Below are 22,499 nucleotides of genomic sequence, written 5' to 3'. Positions count from 1 at the left end.
CATCCGCTACTCTTTTGCAAGAAATAAGACATAAAAGTAAAGTGAGTTTTGCTGACAGCTGTTTGTGCGACAAGTATTTATTTTCTGGCCATGATATAAGAAAAGATAACATCACGTTAACATCCCAAAAAGATGAATAACGAGGCCGAGGAAGATTAGATAAATGAATACCCCTCATAAGTTTACAAATCACCAAGTGTTCACCAATTGGTTTGCCAGAGACGGGTACATGCCCGGCCGAAATAGACGATCTATAGTTATTAATAGACCTATAAGCAAGACCAGATGCCGTCAGAGATGCTAGAAAATTAATGGCTATATTGACATCGGCTTTAAAGGGATTGGAATCCTGGTTTGCACACCAGTGTACCCATTGTCTCCAAGATGAAGCATATTGTTTATGTGTGCTAGAGGACCAAGCTTGGTGAATGTAGAATGAAGCCTGCACTGAAATGCCTGGCAGGAGCCATTGTTGCCAGAAATTCTCCATGATACCAGCCGGAGTTTGCCTGTCACAATCAAGTGATGAGGATTCCCCAACGGATCCTGTAATAGGTTGTCCTGAAATGGAATAAGAAGGGGAAAGTCGCATAATAGTTCCAGAGCAAGAGGGAACCAAACGTGAGCCCTCCATAGAGGGGTTACTAGGAGAATCTCTAACTTCTGCCGGCGCACCTGCGCCAGAACCCGCAGAATCATGCTGAAAGGAGGGAACGCATAACCCAGGAGAGAGGACCAATCCTGAAGAAAAGCATCCGTGGCTAGAGCTCCCGGATCTGGTCTCCAACTGAAGATCCTTGGAAGTTGATGGTACAGCCGAGAGGCGAACAAGTCCACTGAACACGGACCCCAACACTGGTTGAGGCAGTGAAACACTCTTGGATGGAGCTTCCCATCGCTGCCATCCCGAAGAAATCTGGAGTTCCAGTCCGCTACAGAGTTGTTCACCTCCAGGAGATATTCCGCAATCACCAAAATTCAGTGTTGAAGACAAAATTGTCAAAATTCCTTGGCAATCTGCACTAGAATCTTTGATTTCGTACCACCCAACTTGTTGACATATCTGACTACTGACATGTTGTCCATCCTCAGCAGAATGCAACAATCCGACCGAAGAGGCGACAGGCTTCGGAACGCAAATTAACCCGCTAGTAGATCCAAGCAATTGATGTGGAGCTGGATTCCTCCTCTGACCATCGGCCTCCTGTAGTCAGGGTCCTGCACCGGGCTCCCCAAACCCCATCTGCTGGCATCGGACTCCAGAATGACATCCAGAGAATTGCCGAAGATCGCCCTGCCATTCCAGGCCGCTATATGTTCGAGCCACCAGGCTATTTCCATTTTAGCTTCCTCTGAAAGAGGGACCTTGTCCGCATATGACATTCCCTTTTGAAGATGAGATATCTTGAACCTCTGAAGAGCTCTGTAATGAAGTGGACCTGGGAAGATAGCTTGGATCGAGGACGATAGGAGTCCCACCATCCAAGCTAAATTCCTTAAAGACACAAGTTGTTTGGACAACAGGAGGTGTAATTCTTTTTTTATGTTGCAAACTTTTTGTTGGGGTAAAGCCAACTGAGACTTTACAGAGTCTATCTGGAATCCCAAGAAGGCTATCTGCTAGGATGGAAGAAGACAAGATTTGGATTGGTTGATCAGGAACGCCAGATCCTGGAGAAGTTGAATCGTCCACGACAGGTGTTTGTGGAGAACTAAGGGGTCCTGAGCCATGAGGTTCAAATCGTTGAGGTGAACGATTAACCTCACTCCTCGGGCGCGAAGGGACTTTACCACAGGTCTCATCACCTTGGTAAAGCACCAAGCAGCGGAAGAAAGTCCAAAGGGAAGGACCTGGAACTTGAAACATTGGCCTAGCCAAATGAATTGGAGAAAACGCTGTTGAGAAGGAAATATCAGAATGCTCAAATACCCATCTTTCAGGTCCAAACGGACCATCCAATCTCCTTCTTGTAGTATATCTTTCAGAAGATGGATTCCTTCCATTTTGTAATGCCTGTAAACTATCCAGGCGTTGAACTCTTTTAGGTTTAAAACCTTAACCTCCTCCCTTCTTGTCTACCAGAAAGATGGGGCTGATAAAGCCCCAGGGATGTGGAAAGGACTGACAAATGGCCCCTTTTTTGAGAAAAGGTTTGCACTTCTAAGCTTATAATCTCTTGATCGTGAAGGGAAAAATGGAGAAGGGGGGTGGGGGAACTGACAAGGGGATTGATAGAATTCCAGCTTGAAACCCTGCACTGTCTCCAACACCCAAGGATCCTTGGTCAATTTTTGCCATTCTGTCAGAAATAACTGAACTCTACCCCCAAGAATAACCTCTGTATAAGGAATAATTCTCACCTGCATTGGAGGACTCTTGAGAGACATTCTGTTGTCCTTTATAGTAGTTCTTGCGATATCTAGACCGTACCCCACGGGAACAAGTGGGGTAGAAAGTTGGATCTGCAGATTTCCCCTTGTTGTAACCTCGTCCCCGGCCAAAGGACTCACGTCTGGGTCCTTGGTAGTAGTAACGGCCTGACGAGCGGCCCTGCATAAGTCCGGCCCTTCAAAAAAAGAGTATCTCAAAATACTTTTTTGAGAGACAACTGGGCTTTATCCATGGAGTTAAATGTACCTGTGAATTTTGAAAGGTCCTTGATGAAAGGAGCTCGAAAAAGCAGTCCCTGAGCCACTGGCCCTGCCTCTGAGGTAGCGAGTTCATTTAGTTGGGGATCTATTCGCATAAGAATGGATCATCTCCTTTCCGTGGAGACTGCCACATTAGCATTACCAAGGTGGCATACAGCTCTTTGAGCCCATCCCAACAGAATATCAGGATCAATAGGGGAGTTAGATTCTTTAGCCATAAAGGCCAGCTCCAGAATCGTTGCTAAAGGGCCTGATAAATCAAGTAACTTGTCTTGACAAGATCTCCAAGCACGGTCTAGGCCTTTCTTAGGGTCTTTTGACCATTTCTTCATGTAGGTGAACATTGTGGGGTCAATATCTGGAGCATCAGTGATCTTTCCTTCAAGGTCCGGTCTGGGGCACTCTGCTCAAAGTCTGGCTCTCACCTCCTTATCAAAGCCTGCTCTGATGTGTTCTTGTATGTATGAGGCCACCTCAGGAGACAGGGTCCAACTAGAGGAGCAAGGATGGACAATGTCTTCAGAGTTGAATGTCAGAACTCGGGGAACCTTTGTGGCTTGACCTTTGGACTTATCAGGCCTTTTCCACTTACTTGGACCAGGACGGTCTCCTTGATCTGAGTCTGAGTCGGAATCTGACGCGGGATCCAGGGCTTACTGGTCTGAAGAATGATCAGTCTCTTGCCCATCTTGTTGTTGAGAGGCACCATACCCATGTTCTTTCTGAATGGAGGCTGATAACTGATCAAAGATCTTCAAATGGGCCCATTTTTTGGCTTTTGATTTACCCTTAGTGGTAGCCGGTGGTCCAGATTGAGTGTCATCTGATGGAGCGAGGGGGGCAGCCAACCTTTATGTCGGGCAAAAGTTTCAAAATGTTGGGTAGGGGTTCCTAGAGCCTTCGCTAAGGCTTTATTGACAGAGAGTTGTACACTGTTATCTAAGGCCCCAACCAGGTTTTCCTCTAAAGAAGGAACGTCACCACCAAAATATTCATCCTCATTGTAGGAATATGATTGAGCCATAATTTCTTTTAGAGGGGTCCCAAATATGGGGTATCCAAGGGCTACAGTTAGGGGGAGTGTACAACCCCAGCAGGTGTAAGATGAAACAATAAAGCGTGGAGGGAGCGGCCTGCAGGCACTCTAGGCAGAGCCTATGCAAATTTCACCACCCTAAGCAATCCTGAGCTTCAGGGCGTAAGGGAGCAAGAAGAGCACTTTGAAGCTGGTCCTGAACCAGAGCCCAGCAATCTGTATGACTGGATACTCAGACACACAAGCAGGGGGCCATGCGGGGGAAGAAGAAACTTTCCTTCTATCTTTCTCATAATTGCCACACGTTCGTTCATCTCCGATAACCACCGCGCTCACTGAAGCATGCGGTGATCAGAAAACGAGCGCGCTCGTGTGCTCATAGTCCTAAGGGACTAAAAATAGTAGACTGCGCGCACAAAGCTCCACCATCTGCTCCCACTCCACCAGAAAAACAATGAATGCGAGCGCAGCACACGCTTGCAAATAAACAACAATAATAATGATTACAGGCAAATTCACAATAACGCTAAGGGCACTTAACTGGCTGCGGGAGCAGCAAAGAAAGAGGAAAGGTTTTAGTGTTTTAGCCTTATGTATATGCACCTTTCTATGGTTAGTCATGTGATCTGTTGAATTATGGGATATGTTTTGTTTGAGATAAACTTCTCTGATTATCTGCTGGAATAATAAAGCATAGAAAGAGAAGCATTATCTGAGGCTCCGGTCCTGACATAGAATTCTATGTCCAAAACAAGGATACCGTTTCCTGTTAGTCATGTCACAAAAACTATTTTGTTTCTAATCTGGTTTGCTTTACTCTTGGTGTCATGCACAATGTTTCACCAATAGTCATCACCTGCGTATACTACTGAAGAGCAAGACCCTAGGCCGTGTTCAGTAGATTTACCTGCAATAAAATAAAGGGGCATATTTATACTCTGTTTGCGTTGAATGTGCGTCAAAACATTTGACGCACGTTCGGCGCAAACCTTGCCCCATATTTAAACAATGACGCCCGACCCCGCGGACGTCAAAAAACCTCTGTGTGCGTCATTTTTTTACATGCAAGGTAGGCGTTCCCATCCAAAAAATGACTTTAAGGCCTGTGCGCCTTATTTATACTCCTGCGTCATTTTGAGGAACAGGAGGGGGCGTGCCTTAAAAAACGGCACACAGCCTGATGTGCGCCATTTTTTAATGCCTGGGTGAGGGCAGTGGGGGTTGTGCGTCAAAAAATGTCGCGAGTCCGGTTTGAGCCATGATTTTTGACTCAAACCTGACTTGCACCATTTTTTGACGTACAACCCCCATTTTATCCTACGCCAGTTTGAGTCTTTTTTTTTACTCTGACCAGCTTGCAGTGCTGGCTAACGTCAATCCTTAAATAAGGCGCCCGCATGGCGCGTAGGAATAACGTTAGCCGGCGGTACATTTTTTTACGCAAACCAGGACCGGCGCTGGTTTGCATCAAAAAGTATAAATATGGGCCAAAGTATTTTAAAACTTCCGAAATACATCTACCATTTCCCAAATATGCATTAAATAGGCGGTTGGGGCACCCAACATCACTTGCTGTTAGGATTTGCCTAACATACATATAAATCTGCCATTGGCATGTGTAATAAATCTGTAAGGCGTATAAGCATTTCGGCACAGCCCTAACCTGTCTCCCTCATCCAGAGTCAAGCACATTCACCAAACATAGCCGGTCACTCTACTGATGCTACGTCTTAACAAGGCGCATCTGCTCCCGGGCTGCAGTGGAAACCTCGGAATCTGTTCGACTACAGAAAGCGCTGCGATGCCACCCCATTATCAGACTGTGAGCTATACAAATGTCAAGAGCAGAACTTAAAATAATCCGTAGTTTCTCATAAGTGAGATGTAGCTCCTCACTAACCCCCCTCACCCAAAAAACACACACACGCCCTTCCCTCTTCTGTAAATAACCCCGGGTAGGGCTGTTTAACTGGTCCGTCTCCATAGGGATCCTAGCAGGAAGTAAACCATCCGCTCCCAGCGCAGAGCGCACGATGCGGGCCGAGGAGACGGCGCCAGAAAGCGAACTTAAAGTAGGTGCGGGGAGGTCAGTCTGTGCGTGCACGGACCTAGGACCACTGTGAGCCAAACAGGCAAAAAAGTGTGTGAATGGACCGAGCGGGGCTCTGTCTGTGCATAGATGGAGCCGAGTCTGTGCGTTGTTGGATCCGGTTTTTAACGCACGGAAGCGGGGCTGGTCGTCTCTGCAGCCACAGAGAGGGAGTTCTTCATATGCACTGAATGAATGGGGAGCAGGCTCGATATAGGGGTCCGTATGTATAAACACGGTAGCCAGGGCCAGCTTTAGCACTGGTGGCGCCCAATACGACAGTCTTTTTGGGTGCTCCCCTACTGACCTTCTCCCACGGATTCCCTCACTACCATCCCCCAGCAGTTCCCCTCCTCTTTCCATAGCCCACCTCGCACATAACAACGTATTTCTATAAAAAATGAACCCTCTTTAGAAACATTGGCATAATGAAAGGTGGAGGACACAACGTTCTAACTATGCCATGCAGCTCTTTGATGACTATAGGTCACTCTGGTACATTAGGATTGTAACTTATGGACTGCAAGTAACAATGCTTTCTGTGACAAAAGTTGTAACCCACTGAACTATTCACATAAAATACACTTCTGTGATCTGCCTGGCACGGTTCTTTGCAGAAGGCATAATATTCCCCCGCACTACTTCATAATGAGTCAGAACGGCCCCTAGACAAAACTCCAGTCTCTCTCTGGTACGAACATTGATCACTGGAGTTTTCTTGACATTTTTATTGTTGTCTGAAAACTGCTGGACCCTAGGAATGCTGCAGCACCATAAATTATTTCTACAGACAGTGCCCCCTCCCGAACTCAGCGCTAGGTGCGGCTGCACTGCCCTAAACCGGCCCTGGCAGGAGCCATCTGCACAGTCTCTGGATTTGGGGAACGGGGGCTGCAGTTTGATGTACACTGAATAAGGGAGCACTCTGTATAGTGCAGAGTACAAACAGCCTGTATATGTATGGAGTCGGGGGCAGTCGGTAGGGATACAGAATCCACGCAGTTTGCTTGATGTTTACGGAATAGGGGGCGGTCTCTAACGTCAGAGAGTGCACGCAGTTTAATGTATACGGAATGGGGGTGCAGTCTGCATATGTAGATGAGAGGTAGTCTATTTGTACAAGCCGTGTAGAGTCGCTGCATATTCTTGGAGAGCTCCCCTTTCTGTCCATTTACACCCCCATCACCCGACCAAAATTCGTACAGACACCTTTTCACCCCTTTTAACCAGATCTATTTTCTATCAGGAGTTTGTTATGTTACTAAGGGTAATTTTGAGGGTTCCCTGCTGGCCTGTCTTTATGGGGGCCTAAAAGAGGCCACAGGCACTGTTTTTGGGGCCTGCTGTGGGAAGATGGTTTTGGTAAATACAAATTGCCTCCATGCGATTGCGAGTGATCGTTTTGGATAAATGTACTTCTAAATATCTATTTCACAAGAGATTTTACTGAAAATATTGGATTGGGAATCACCGCTGTAAAATTCTGCTCAAGTCGTAGCTAGTTTTTACCAATAACTATTCATTGATATTCCGATGCATAGGTTAGTGGAACTTTATTCTTCGCACACCCATTGCTACAATACGCATATGGTATTTGAGTGTGGACCAGGCCTCCTCCTACTTTAAAAGGCCCAGTAGTTACTCAGTGGCCATAAATTGACTTGTGCCTCTCTCATTTCCGGATATTCTGAAGCAGCCATGCTCCATTAGGACTCTTCACGCTGGTTCTATAATTGGCTGCCTCTAATTATTGATCTGCGTTGTAGTGGCGAGCATACACATAGATCTTTACTCTCAGGCACTATGGCTGAGTCCTTATTATGATCCCACGCACAAATTGCTTTAAGGGATCCAAACGTCGTCACCAGAAGTACCCTAAATCATGATGCGATTGGTAATTGGTTGTTTGTATGAGTGTGGGTACTGGTTTAATCTAACATATAGAATTGTATTATACCATGTCAGTTTTGTATCCTTGAGCTTGGCTAATGGACATTTATGAGTGGCTCACATTGTTTATCATATGTGTACATATAGTTGTTGAATAACTGTGCTGAGAAGAGTCATCTAACATATTTTAAGTGTCCCCTATGCGCTATTTCTTAATTCCTTTGTGAGGATTATTTATGCAATAAATATTGTATTATGAATTTACAGAGATTTCACTGCATCTCTATGTGTAAATTCTGATTTATATTGTTTGTTGGGAGAAACCTGTTCCCTACAGCATACTTTGACCCCAGGTCCCTCAAATATCCTTGGGTTTCCTTTGTTTTTGCAAACCCCCTTCCTATTCACGCCACAGCTTGCCAATCTTGTGTTTGTCCCCACGTTTAGGCATTGCTTTTTTACATCTCTTTTGATTGGTTGCCTCTTCTTCTCCTACTACTTGCTTTTAGATAACTTAGGGCCTGATTAGGACTTCGGGGGAGGAGATTACTCCGTCCCGTGACGGATATCCCAACTGCCTAATTACGAGTTCCATAGGATATAATGGACTCGCAATTCGGCGGGCGGGATATCTGTCACATTTGGGACGGCGTAATCCCCTCTGCCGAAGTCCTAATCAGGCCCTTAATGTTTAGGTCTCGCTTGCTGACATTGTATGCTCTCTTGTTGCAAGGTGTATTGTTAACTATAATGAACTTGGAGCCTGCCCATCGCTTAGTATTCTTTGGCATCATTGTCACTTTTCTTTGCTGCCTCCAAATTGGCCAGCGCCTGCCAGGTGTCCTTTCCTATTGTTTCTGTGGAGCATGGACCAAGCACAGATTGAGTCATCTTGATTAGTGTCCTTTCACTGTTTGTGCTGTAATTGATGTATTATTTCTTCCTCCAGCTCCTGCCCACCCCTTCTACGTGTTGCTTTTTCCCCTTCCACCCACCACCCTAAGCTCTGAGAGAGTCTGTCATAGAGCTCCCTCATTTTCAACTCTGGAATGTCTTTGGTTTAAATCTCCAACAGTCTGTTCTACTTGCCTCTTCTCACAACAAGGTGATTGTTACTCACTATCATTCTCTATCATGATTGAGTACTGAGAACGTCTGCTATTCCTGTTTGGAAAAGGCTTTTGACATTTGTAACTCCACAAAACTGCAGCCACCTGGCTCCATCTCCTCTATCCCCAGGCAATATGATATATTTTGCTACATTGCCCACTAATCCCTCCTAGCCTACAGCACATCTATTTGAAAACAAATCAGTCCTTGCAAAAGCGTTGTACATACTAACAAACTCCTGCATTGAATCAAGGATATCACATGTTCACAGAGATCACTGGTCGAGATAATTGGTGACATATTGTATTACAAATTGCATTTACATAGCACAATGCATTGAAGCGATATGGGGCAATTTAGTGGCACTTTTGGCAACTTTCTATATTACACAATGCCACTCCACGCCACACCACACAATGCCACACCACTCAATGCCACTCCGTTTCACACAATGCCAATCCACGCTGCACAACGCCACTCCACTCCAAGCCACACAATTCCACTAAATGCCACACAATGCCATTTCACCCAACACACCGATCCACTCCACTTCACAAATTGCCACTCCAATCCACACCACACAGTGCCATTCCATGCCACACTATGCCACTCCACTCCACACAGTGCCACTCCATGCCACTCCACACAAAGCCACTTTAGTCCATGTCACACAGTGCCACTTCACTCATTGCCACTCCACTCCATGCAATCCATCTCCACCTCATGCAATTCCACTCCACATAATGCCACTGTACTCTACATAATCCCACTCCACTCCATGCTGCACAATACCAATCCACTCTGTGCCACCCAATACCACTCCCCATCACACAGTGCCACTCACCATCACACAATGCCATTCCACTCCACTCCACTCAAGGCCACTCCACTCCACACAATCCCACTTTGTTCAATACAATGCCTCAATGCAACTCCACTCTATTCAATGCCATTCTACTCCAAACCATGTCACCCCCACACCACTCCATACAGTGCCACTCCATTCTACACCACACTATGCCACTCCATGCATATAATTCAACTCCACTCAGTGCCACTGTACTCTACATAATGCCACCACACTCTATTCCATGCCACACAATGCAACTCTACTCCACATCACACAATGCCACTCCACCATACACAATACCACTCCACTCCTTACAATGCCACTCCACTCAGTGCCACTTCACTCCACTCCACACAATGCCAACCCACATTGCACACTGCCACTCCACTCTACACCACACAATACCACTCCACTCCAGTGCACACAACACAATGCCAATTCACTCCACTCCAGGCAATGCCACTGTACTCTACACAATATAACTCCACTCCAATCCACTCCACAAAATACCACCCCACACTACTTCACTCAACAACATACCACACAATGATATCCCACTGCAGGCCTCACGGTGTCATTCCACTGCACCCCACACAATACCACTCCACACCACACAATGCTACTCCACACCACACAGTGCCACTCCACTCCACGCCACATGGTGTCACTCCACTCCACACAATGTCACTCCTCTCAATGCCACACAATGAAAATCCATGTCTGACATTTCCACTCCACTCCACTTAATGCCATTGCACTCATGCCACACAATGCCTCCGACTCCATGCAATGTCACTCCACTCCACGCTACACAATTCCACTCCACCCCATGCCACAAAATACCACCCCACTCCATGGTATGCCACTCCTTGCTACACAATACCACTTCAACCCATGTCACTCTATGCCACACAATGCCACTTTACTGTATGCAACACAGTGTCAGTCCACACAATGCCACGCTAATCTATATCCACACATTGCCACTCCACTCCACAAAATGCCACTCCACTCCACTCTACCCAATGCCACACTACATGCCACTCAATGCCAGTCCATACCACACAATGCCATTCCACAGTGCCATTCCATGCCACACAATACCACTGCACACCAAACATTGTCACTTCACCCCACATAATGCTGCTTCTCACAACACCACAAAATGTCACTCAACTGCACACAATGCCTCTCCAGTCCATGTCACACAGTGCCACTCCACCCCACGTATTGCCACTTCACACAATGTCTCTACACTCCACACAATGCCACTCCACTCCACTACACACCACACAATGCCTCCGACTCCATGCAATGTCACTCCACTCCACGCTACACAATTCCACTCCACCCCATGCCACAAAATACCACCCCACTCCATGGTATGCCACTCCTTGCTACACAATACCACTTCAACCCATGTCACTCTATGCCACACAATGCCACTTTACTGTATGCAACACAGTGTCAGTCCACACAATGCCACGCTAATCTATATCCACACATTGCCACTCCACTCCACAAAATGCCACTCCACTCCACTCTACCCAATGCCACACTACATGCCACTCAATGCCAGTCCATACCACACAATGCCATTCCACAGTGCCATTCCATGCCACACAATACCACTGCACACCAAACATTGTCACTTCACCCCACATAATGCTGCTTCTCACAACACCACAAAATGTCACTCAACTGCACACAATGCCTCTCCAGTCCATGTCACACAGTGCCACTCCACCCCACGTATTGCCACTTCACACAATGTCTCTACACTCCACACAATGCCACTCCACTCCACTACACACCACACAACGCCACTCCACGCCACACAGTGCCACTCCACTCAATGGTACACAATGTCACTCCATTATATGACACACAGGGGGTTATTCTAACTTTGGAGGAGTGTTAATCCGTCCCAAAAGTGACGGTAAAGTGACGGATATACCACCAGCCGTATTACGAGTTCCATAGGATATAATGGACTCGTAATACGGCTGGTGGCAAATCCGTCACTTTTCCGTCACTTTTGGGACGGATTAACACCTCCTCCAAAGTTAGAATAACCCCCACAATGCCACCCCTCATTGCATGCCACTCAAAGCCACCAAATGCCACTCAAGTCCACACAATGCCACTCCACTCAGTGCCACTCCATTCAATGCCACTCCACTCTTTGCTAGAAAATGCCACTTCACTCCATTCCATACAATCCCTTTCCATGCCATATGATGCCACTTCCCACCACACAAAATCCCACTTTTTTCCACACAGTGCTGCTCTACTCCTCTCCACTCAGTGCCTCAATGTCACTCCACTTCACTCAATGCCACTCCACGCCACACAATGCCACCCCACTGCACAATGAGACTCCACTCCGTACAATGGCACATTGCTCCACTCAGTGCCACTCCACATAATGATACTCCACGCTGCACAGTGTCACGTCACTTTATACCATTCAATGCCACTCCATTTCACTTCATGCCACACAATGGCACTTCACTCCACTCCATGCAATGCCACTGCGCTCCACACAATGTCACTCCACTGCAATCCACTCCACACAAAGCGACTCAATGCCATGCTACTCCACTCCACACCATGCCACAAATTACTACTCCACTCCAGGCCACACAGTATCACTCCATTACACTTCACACAAAGTCACTCCACACCACACAATGCCACTTCATGTTTCACAATGCCACTTAATTCCACTTACTGCCACTCCACAATGACCAATGCCTCCCACTCTAGTCAATGCCACTCTGCTTCCCTGTACACAATGCCATTTCATCCCATACAATGCAACTTCACTTCACACAATGCAATGCCACTCTACTCACTGCCGCTCCATGCCACACAATGCCACTCCATTCCATGCCACTTCATGCCACACAATGACACTCCACAGTATGCCACACAGTTCCACTCCACACAATCTCACTCCAATAATTGCCACACAATGCCACTCCACATCACACAGTGGCACTCCACTTCACAATGCCACACTACTCAATGCCACTCCACGCCACACAATGCCTCTCCACTCCACCCTTTGCCACACAATGCCACTCCATGCCAAACAATGCCACCCCACTCATTGCCCATCCACTCCATTCAGTGCCTCCTCACTCTACTCCTTACAATGCCTTTCCACACCAAACAATGCCACACCCACGCCACACAGGGCCACTCCATGCCACTTCACTCAGAGCAACTCCATTCCACACAATGCCACTCCATGCCACAAAATGCTACTCCACACCACCTAATGCCACTCCACTCCATACAGTGCCACTCCACAGCACTCCACACAATGACATTCTGCCTCCACACAATGCCACTCCGCTACACTCCATGACACACAATGCCATTCCCCTCTCTTCCATTCCACACAACACCACTTCACTCCAACCCACACAATGGCACTCCACAGTATGCCACACAGTATAACTCCACTCCATGTCACACAATGTCATTCCATACCACACAAAGCCACTGTACTCTACACAATGCCACTCCACTCTACACTACACCACACAATGCCACTCCACTGAACATCACTCTACTCCACTCCCCTCAGTGCCACCTTACTCCACTTCATGCCACACAATGCTATTCCACTCAATGCCACTCCATGCCACACAATGCCAGTCCACTCCTATTAGAGGCTGGATATTGGTAGGGGTAATTACACACCTACCACTAGCAATGCACCCCAACTCAGGGTTGTGCCCAGTCAATCTCCCATAAAGTAGCCCCCGGCTCAACCCCTGATAGCTTAGCAATGAGCAGGTAGGCTTAACTCAGGAGACAGGTATGCAAAGCATTTAAATACCCCAATACAGTAAATAAGTAAGAAACAACACACAATAAAAATCCCACACCAATTTATAAAAATAGTAAATATTTTTATCTTTAAAATAAACCAAAGCAACAAAAATCCAATATAGGGACCCACAGATATGAATTTTTAAAGACTAAAATTAACTAGCGCTTAGAAGCAAATACTGCTTTAAGGGAAGGTTGCACTGTACTGGGACACAGTCAAGAGTTCCAGCCACCTGCAAACTAACACTTTACACTTACTTCCAGAAGTGTTTCTTGATGCAGGAAAGTGATCCACAAACCCAATCCAAGGCTCCAGAATTCCTGAGTTGCTCCTTGGGACCGTGGGGCTACAATTCCCAAAATGCACCAGGTGAAATCCTTGCAAGTCCACTGGATGCACTCCAGGCTGGGGACGTTTGGGGAAGTTGGTGCAGGGAAGCTCTTTTAACCTGTTGTACGAGGCTGGCCTGGTTTGTAGTGGGTGCCTAAGGTACTCACACCTTATACCAGGTCCAGTTATCCCTTATTAGTGAAATGTAGGCAGTGTCTAGCAGCTTAGGCTGTCTAGGGGTAGCTGTAGCAGAGCAGCCAAGGCTGAACTAGGAGACATGCAAAGCCCTTGCAATACCACTATAATCACACTGTACTTATACACAATAAAAGACAATACTCAGTGTTACCAAAAATAAAGGTACTTTATTTTAGTGACATAAGGCCAGAAAATATCTTAGAGGCAATACTCCTACTGGAGGTAAGTATTATACACAATATATAAACTAGTAACCAAAATCAGGTAAGTAAACAGTCGTAGAATAGTGCAAACAGTGAAAAACTCAATAGATTGCAATGGGCCTAGGGGCAACACAAACCATATACTAAAATATTGGAATGCAAAAGTTGGATTCCCCCCTAGGCAAGTTTAGTGTGTAGAGGGGCACTGTGAGTGTAAGAAAACACCAAAGATAAGTAAAATACTCCACCCCAGAGCACAGGAAAACAGGAGTAAAGTACAGCAAGTTTCCTCAGAACACACTAGAAGTTGTGGTGAAGGATTATGCAAGAACCAAGCAAGACTGCAAGAAACCAATTATGGATTCCTGGACCTGAAGACCTGTGGAGAGAGGAGACCAAGTCCAGAAGTCGATGAAGAGTCCAGGAAGAACAGGAGCCCCTGCCAACCTGGAAGAAGGTGCGAAAGTGGATTCTCCGGTTGGAAGAAAAGTACAGAAATGCACCAATTAAGATAGCTGCGGGTTCCTGCTTGGTGCAGGAGATGTCCCATGTTAAGTCATTGGATGCTGGCAGTTTGCGTTGCTGGATTCCGCCAAACAGGAAGCAAGAACATGTTTTGTGTCAAAGAGAAGCTGCCCGGGCCCAAGAGGAACATGGGGGTCTCAACTCAGACTGAGGAGGCATAAGGGGCTCCCAGCACTTCAGAGAGCCTGCAGAAGACCAGGCAGCACCCACGGAAGCACCAGGACAGTGGGACAAAGGAGTTGCAAAGTGCGGTCATCACAGCACTACACAGAAGGATCCCACACCGCCGGAGAACAACTCAGGGAGCTGAGCGTCGCAGGATGGTGTGCTGGGGACCTGGGCTACGCTGTGCTGAAGAACATTTGGAAGAAGTGCACAGAAGCCCAAGGAGCTGCAGAAGATGTGATGCACAGGGGTACTGTCTGGCACAGGGAGGCAAGCCTTTACCTCCACCAAATGTGGACAGCTGGACCTTTGGACAGTCAGAATCACTTCGGTCCACCACCTGTGTTCCAGGGATCATGCTTGTTGACAGGAGAGGAGTCCCAGAGTACCGGTCATTGTCACAGAGAGGTGCCTGCTGAAGCAGGAAAGTGACTCTGTCACTCCATGGGAGATTCCTTCAGATTCTTCTGGTGCAGGGTGAAGCCAGGCAGTCCTCAGAGTGTGCACAACCTGGAAACGGTTGCAGTTGCTGGCTGGAGCTGAAGTTGCAGGGCACAGTAGCCTTCCTGGATACTCTATTGCGGTTACAGCAGCTCCTGGAGCAGTCTGCGGTTGATCCGATGGTCAGAAGCTGAAGCAGAGGATGCAGAGGGGGCCTGGAGGAGTCTTGCAAACCGAATCTGAGGAAGCACCCAGAGGAGAGACCCTAAATAGCCCTGAGAGGGGGACTGGCTTCCTACCCAGGTATGCACCTATCAGGAGGGGTCTTTGACATCACCTGCTGGCACTGGCCTCTCAGATGCTCCCAGAGGGTACCCACAGCTTGGAATCCAAGATGACTAACGCCAGGGACACTCTGGAGGAGCTCTGGGCACCACCCCTGGGGTGGTGATGGACAGAGGAGTGGTCACTCTCCTTTCCTTTGTCCAGTTTTGCGCCAGAGCTGGGACTGGGTGTCCCTGAACCAGTGTAGACTGGAGTATACAAGGAGGGCACTGTTTGTGCCCTTTAAAGCATTTCCAGAGGCTCTGGGAGGATACCCCTCCCATGCCTGTAACACCTGTTTCCAATGGGAGAGGGTGTAACACCCCTCTCCTAAATGAAATGCATTTTTCTGCCTTCCTGGGATTGAGCTGCTCAATTCCCAGGGGGGCAGAAACCTGTCTGTGTGGTGGCAGCAGCTGGGGCTGCAGTGGAAACCTCAGAGAGATGGTTGGCAGTATTGGGGGTCCATGCTGGAGCCCACCAGGGTACATGGAATTGGCCCCCCAATACCAGATTTGGATTGTGGGTTAAATTTCACAATCTTAGACACCTCACATGGCCATATTCGGAATTACCATTCTGAAGCTACAAATATGAATTTACATATATGTAGTGCACGCTTATAATAGTGTCCCCGTACTCACAAAGTCTGGGGAATTGGCCCTGGACAAAGTGGGGGCACCTTTGCTAGTGCAAGGGTGCCCTCACACACAGTAACTTTGAACCTAGCCTTCAGTAACTGAAGGTTAGACATAAAGGTGACTTATATGTTACCTGGTGCAGTGAAAATGGCTGTGAAATTGTGTGTGCACTATTTCTCTCAGGCTGCATCAGCAGTCCTGAAGGAGTGTTTGTATGAGCTCCTTATGGGTGGCAAAAGAAATGCTTCAGCCCATAAGGATCTCCTGGAACCCCAATGCCCTGGGTACCTAGGTACCATATACCAGAGACTTATAAGGGGGGACCAGTGTGCCAATTAGAATTGGTATTTGGAGTCACTAATCTACAGTGACAAATTTGGTACACAGAGAGAGCATAAGCACTGGAGTTCTGGTTAGCAGAACTCCAGTGACACAGTCAAGCATACTGACAACACATATAGGCCACAAATGATGAGCACTGGGGTCCTGACTAGCAGGATCTAAGTGAGACAGTAAAAACACACTGACAAACAGGCAGAAATTGGGGGTAACATGCCAAGAAAGATGGTAGTTTCCTACACCTGTTGATTTAGGGGGTCCACTCTTGAATCCTTTTTTTGAAGCAAGGCAAAGTCCTTTGGGCTGCGGTTCCAGTGTTCAACAGACACAATCCTTAAGTATTCAGGCATCTGGGTTGCAAACCAGAGTTTCAACAGGGCATTCCTTCTTCTTCTTGTGGTTTCAGGCAGCAGATCTGAATTCCAATGCAGAGCAGCCACTTTTATTCAATCATCTTGGGGGACAGTCAGTGGGCATCCTGTCCAACGAGCTGCAGGGTACACCCAGAGGTATGACAACTTCCTCCAAAGTGTGGCATCTTCTTGTCCTATAAAGCACTGCACATTAACATTCCAAGATGGATGATTTTCCTCAAGAGGAGCAAGACCTGGCTAAGCCAACCCAGTGGTGTAGCTCATTCAAAATAACTCCTACTCTGCACATCTGCAAATTCCTTCTTTAAGCCTACTAACTATCTGTGGGGTAAAGGGGTGAGAGGGCAGGCCTGGTTACATTACTTTCTGATCTGTATCCTTTTGAAGCCTAAGCTTGCTTCATCCAGCCCCCTTCCTGGCCTGGATCATTTGCCTACCTCACCCCATGAGATAACCTCTGTCCACAGCAGGCCACTTATCATCTAATCAAAGCAGCCTAGCTAATCCTCTTATGGCAGACCAATCAGGAGAGACCCCTAGCAGGCTCGAATTTGGCTTACAGAAAAGAAAGTCTTATAACTTCTTTTTGTATAAATTATGATACATTCAACAATGGTACATTGTTGCATTTATCAATGCCATTCGTTTGAGTCCACTTATGAAATGTGCATGTTTTTCCTAGCCATACTTAGGCTTATGAAACATATTTCCATTATAGCCTATGAAGTTGACTTTCTACAATGGGAGAAAATGAAAAGGTGCAGTTTTCCCTCACCAGGGCATATAAAACATATTTTAATGTCCTTGGTTACACTTATATGGCACCCCAAACCGGGGCATCTAGAGGAGACCTTTGGGGTAAATGTATATGTAAAAATAAGGTAGATTAATACTTTGGAAGTACCTTTAATTCCAAAGTTGAAATTGCATACATGTTACTTTCTTAAAGGAGTCTGCAAAGCAGGGCTGCCTTTTAAAAAGGACAGCAGGCACACAGAAGTGCATACTCCAGTGCAGGAAATTGTCTGGGCCTCTAAGCTTCCAGGCCCTAGTATATACTTGAGACTTATAGGTAATTTGAATTCCCCTTGCCCTATTATCTACTAGGGACTTACAGGGTCTGCCATTGACAATTAGAATTATAACATTAACATGTCACCATATACCTTTCATTCAGAGCACTGGTCCTGGGCCTGTTAAGCAGAGCCCAGGGCACAGTCAAAGTCAGTTACCATCAGTCATAAATATTGGGGTGAACATGCTAAAAGGGTGACTTTTTCACAAGTCCACTTCATGCCACACAATGCCACGGCACACCATGCCACACATTGCCACTCCACTCAAAGCCACTTCACTCTACCCCATGCGCCCTTCTCAACTGCATTTATATAATGCTTACTACTGCTGCTGAGGCTTTGAAGCATTTTGCGCTACGGCACTCCACTCCACCCAAAGCCACTCCTCCCCACCACCTTGTGTTGCATCTGCTCCCACCCCACCCACTTTTAATAAGAAGAGTTTTGCGTGCTTTATTTTCTTAGTTACTGATCTAACTCAGATTGGCATCTATGCAGAAAAAGAGTAACACCAATAGCATCTGAGTCATTTTGTAGGTGTACGCGTGCATGCTGCATGCACTCAAAAAATGACAAGGGCTCCCAAGTCAAAGGCTTTCTGTTTTTTCAGTCTTGAGATATGTTGCAGTTTGGCTACAAGTAATTGGCCAGGCCAACAGGTCTCAAAGGCGAGATATATTGGCCTTGCCAATGCTTGTTGGCCAATAAGTGTTAGTAGCAATTAAGTCAGTGGCAAGTGTGGATAATGATTTGAGAGGTTGAGGATTGACCGCGGCGGCTGAGGAAATGGTGGCACCGATTACTGGGTAATGAGGGGTACGCAATAGGGTATTCCGCTGCCCATGGCAACCTTGCGACTCCCCGGACAGCGGGATTTATGATGCAATGAACAGAAAGTGAAGAGACTCTCCAATCCCTCTGGCGGGAGCCATGGAGTAACTGAATAAACAGTAGGCAACTTTTCGGTGCTCGCATAAAAGCATTTAGTCATGTCTGTTCCAGGGCTAACAGGGAACGATGCTTCCATAAAGGCTTCTGTCAGCTGTCTTGTTGAGTGACAAGAGATCTGCCCTGACCTACGCGTTTTGTCGAGCGATATGCCCCATCTACGTGAGTTTCTGGAGCTTTTGGTGACATTTTCGTGCCATGCGAGGGTTTGTGCGGTGGTGGTGGTGGTATGCACTCTTTTTTAAACTATCGAATCAATGCGTGTAAGTCTTTGCCTTCCGTGCTGGGACTATTCTGAATTTGCTCTTATGGTGAAACACAGTCTCTTGCAGCGGGAGGGAGGGGCATCCCTCCCAGGCACCAACCCATCAAGAGGGCCCCATTCAGCCCAATGTCATGGACATCGGGGATCCTCATCAAATTCTGCAGGAGAGGGGGGCGTCATTTTGCGTTCCGTCATTCTCTGTGAACGTCAACTATACTTCGTAACAAGAGAAAGACATGCGATAGTTTCTGTATTTAACAGGAGTTTGACATTTCTCCACTTATCCAAATCTTTAGTACAAGGTCAACGTGTCTATGAACTCTTCTCGCGCTTTACAGAGAACTTGCTTTCTTTCCTCTGCCACGCAGTACACTTTACAATGAAATGAGAATCCGCAAATGACCACTAGAGGGCGCTGTTGAGTTGTAGGTGGTGACTGAAATGTCTTGTTGTAAAATCTCGCTTCTTTAGGTCCAAATTCTCCTTTCCAGTTTCCACCTAACGTAGCAAACAAACATAACCAAATACTAATTTCCCAACAGATGTGACATTCCTCTTTCTGTTAACAAGCACCAGCAATACTAATAGTGTAGGATTTTGATTATTGAAAAGGTTGGTTTTTTTCATAGAACTTCCGTAATACTACTACACAACAGAAGCGCGGCGTGTGCAGCAGCAAAGCAAGACCTACCAACAAATATACAGGGTAAAGCAGTGCTAAATGATTATACAACGACCTAAAACACGAACCTACGAAATATTTGTTATAGCACGTACTGCCGAGTGAGGGCAAGCATGGACGTCAGTTCACCGAAGTGCCATGGGTAGGGAAAGTGACATTACACGACCTTTAACCTCCACTTTCACTCATACACACATACTCACACAAACACATTACCTCCTGTCCCTCCCTCGCCTTCCTTTCCTAACCAATGAGGCTCCCTGCCTCCCCCTAGACCCCTACCATCCCTTTTGAAAAGCCACCCCCACCACCTCCTGTTCTTTTTGTCTAGACCGCTAGACTTACCTTTTCTTTCTCCTCCACGGCAGGGCCTGGGGGGGCCTCGTGTTGACTTGCAGCCAGTTCCCCGGCGGGCGCTTCTTCCTGTGGTCGGCGGCACTGCCTTGGGCGACGCGTCTTTGGAGTCGGCTGACAGAGTTGGTCGGCTCTCTGGTGGCTGGGGCTGTACTTCCAGATCGTAGCCTGCCGTATGCTGGGCTGAGGTGCCGGTTGTGGGAATTTGCATGTTTGCGGTAGGACGGGCGTTTCTGCCCGCGTCTTTTCTTATTTTGGGGTTAATTACTGCGCTTTTTTCATTTGCGGCTGTTGGATGGGGGGGGGGGCTTTCTTCTTTATTTTACTGGATGCTGTGGGCCTCTTGGGTTTCTTGTTTGGAGTATGTCGAGGCAGGTTCCTTCCAAGCGGCGCAGGATTGTCTCTACTTCTTCGGGGGAGGATATTGCGGTTCCCCTTACCTCTCCTGGTGGACACCAGGTTGCGCTGGGGGTTCCTGCGACTCTCAAGTCAAGGGAGGAGGTTCAGGACATGATTGAGGTGGCTGTGTCTCGTGCTCTTCAGGCTGGAACGCCTAGACCTGGACGTTCTCCTGCCGCCCGTCCTTCGGCGGCTGCAGAGGGGTCCTCTTCATTGGATGATGACGCCCATTCTACTTCTTATGGTGGGAAGTATGTCTCCAGGGAGGAGATGTGGGAGGTTCTGACGCATGTTCGGGACAATTTAGGGTTTCCTGTGTTTCAGCCTTCAGGGACTGATTCCCATTTGTTCCCTCAATATCAAACGCCTTTGCGGTTTGCCATGCCTTTCCAGGGCCCTGTTAAGGATATGGTGTTCCGGGAGTGGAAGATGTGGACAAGTCTCAGGTTCCGCACTTCCTTCAGAAACTGTACTTGCTGGAGTGGGAGGAGGTGTTGCCCCCTTCCGTTAAGATAGATTCCTTTTTAGCTACTTTAATTGGCAAGACGGCGGTCAATCCGGAGGACTGAGTTCCTGCTGATGCCACTGACAAGAAGGTGGATTCGGGTCTGAAGAGGGCATTTGCTGCAGAAAATTTGGCCCTCAGAGCTGGGTTTTTTTCTGCTTATTCTGCCCATTCCTTGGTGCAGGATTTTGACAAACTGGCGGTGGCTGTTCAGGAGGGTTCAGAGTGTTCGGAGCTGCTGGCGGTTATGGAACAACAGGCCAGGTTGCTGGCTCACATGTCGTCTGATGTTGTCCGCACTTCGGCCCTGGCTTCGGGGGCTTTGATTGGGGCTCATAGGTCCCTCTGGTTAAGGATGTGGAAGGCGGATCCAGGGGAGAAGTCTGCTCTCCTGCGGCTTCCTTTTGAAGGGGGCAATTTGTTTGGGGATCAGTTGCCTTCCATGCTTTCAAAAGCTTTTAAGGAGAAGAAGCACACCTTGCCTTACAAAGGTGGTTCTTCTTCTGGCAAGGGTTGGCGGAAGCATTCTCGTTCTTCCCCCAAGTTTGATTCCAAGTCCTTTTTTTCCAGGAAGCGTCATTTTCAGCCCCGTTTTTCTCCTAAAAAGTCTGCTCCTTCGGGTCGAGGAGGCCTCAAGAAGGGTTCCTGACAATCACTGTGGGCCTGGCAGCGGGCCGGTTGGGGGTCGGCTGAGGCACTTTCTTCACATTTGGCAGGAGGATGTCAACGATCGCTGGGTGCTGGACATTGTGAACAATAGCTACACCATAGACTTCGACGTGGTTCCTCCAGATACAGGGGTTCGTCCTACTCCAATGCCTGCGAACGGTGCCCAGAGAAGGGCATTGTTGGAAGGGGTACGGGACTGACTCATCAAGGGGGCCATCTCCCATGTTCCTGTAGGGCAGAGAGGTCTGGGCACTTATTCCATCTTGTTTCTGGTTCCAAAGGTGTCAGGGGGTTTTCGTCCTGTCCTCAATCTCAAGGGGGTGAATTCCTGGATAAAGACTGAGCATTTCCGTATGGTTTCCTTTCAGTCAATTTTTCCTCTGGTCAGTCCAGGGGATTTCCTGGGGTCTCTGGATCTGCAGGATTCTTACCTGCATGTTCGAGTGGCCCTGTCTTCTCAAAGGTTCCTCCGCTCTGCTGTAGGCCAAGACCATTTTCAGTTCTGTGTTCTGCCTTTTGGCCTCAAATCCTCTCCCTGGATTTTCACCAAGGTGCTGGCTCCTCTGGTAGCTCTTCTACATTCCAAG

General features: G+C 47.5%; 1 protein-coding gene across 1 annotated transcript in view; it reads left to right on the top strand.

The window, feature by feature from the left end:
- The first annotated feature begins 5,699 nt into the window (after positions 1–5,699).
- Positions 5,700–22,499, top strand: part of LOC138304434 (uncharacterized) — a 121,101-nt gene continuing 104,301 nt past the window's right edge. The window contains exon 1 of the mRNA XM_069244480.1: positions 5,700–5,760. The gene's annotated coding sequence lies outside the window, so the exon portion shown is untranslated. The remainder of the gene's footprint in view (positions 5,761–22,499) is intronic.

This window comes from Pleurodeles waltl, chromosome 7 (genome assembly GCF_031143425.1).
Source record: "Pleurodeles waltl isolate 20211129_DDA chromosome 7, aPleWal1.hap1.20221129, whole genome shotgun sequence".
In the NCBI taxonomy this organism is placed as follows: domain Eukaryota; kingdom Metazoa; phylum Chordata; class Amphibia; order Caudata; family Salamandridae; genus Pleurodeles; species Pleurodeles waltl.
This window is presented reverse-complemented; position numbering and strand designations above follow the sequence as displayed.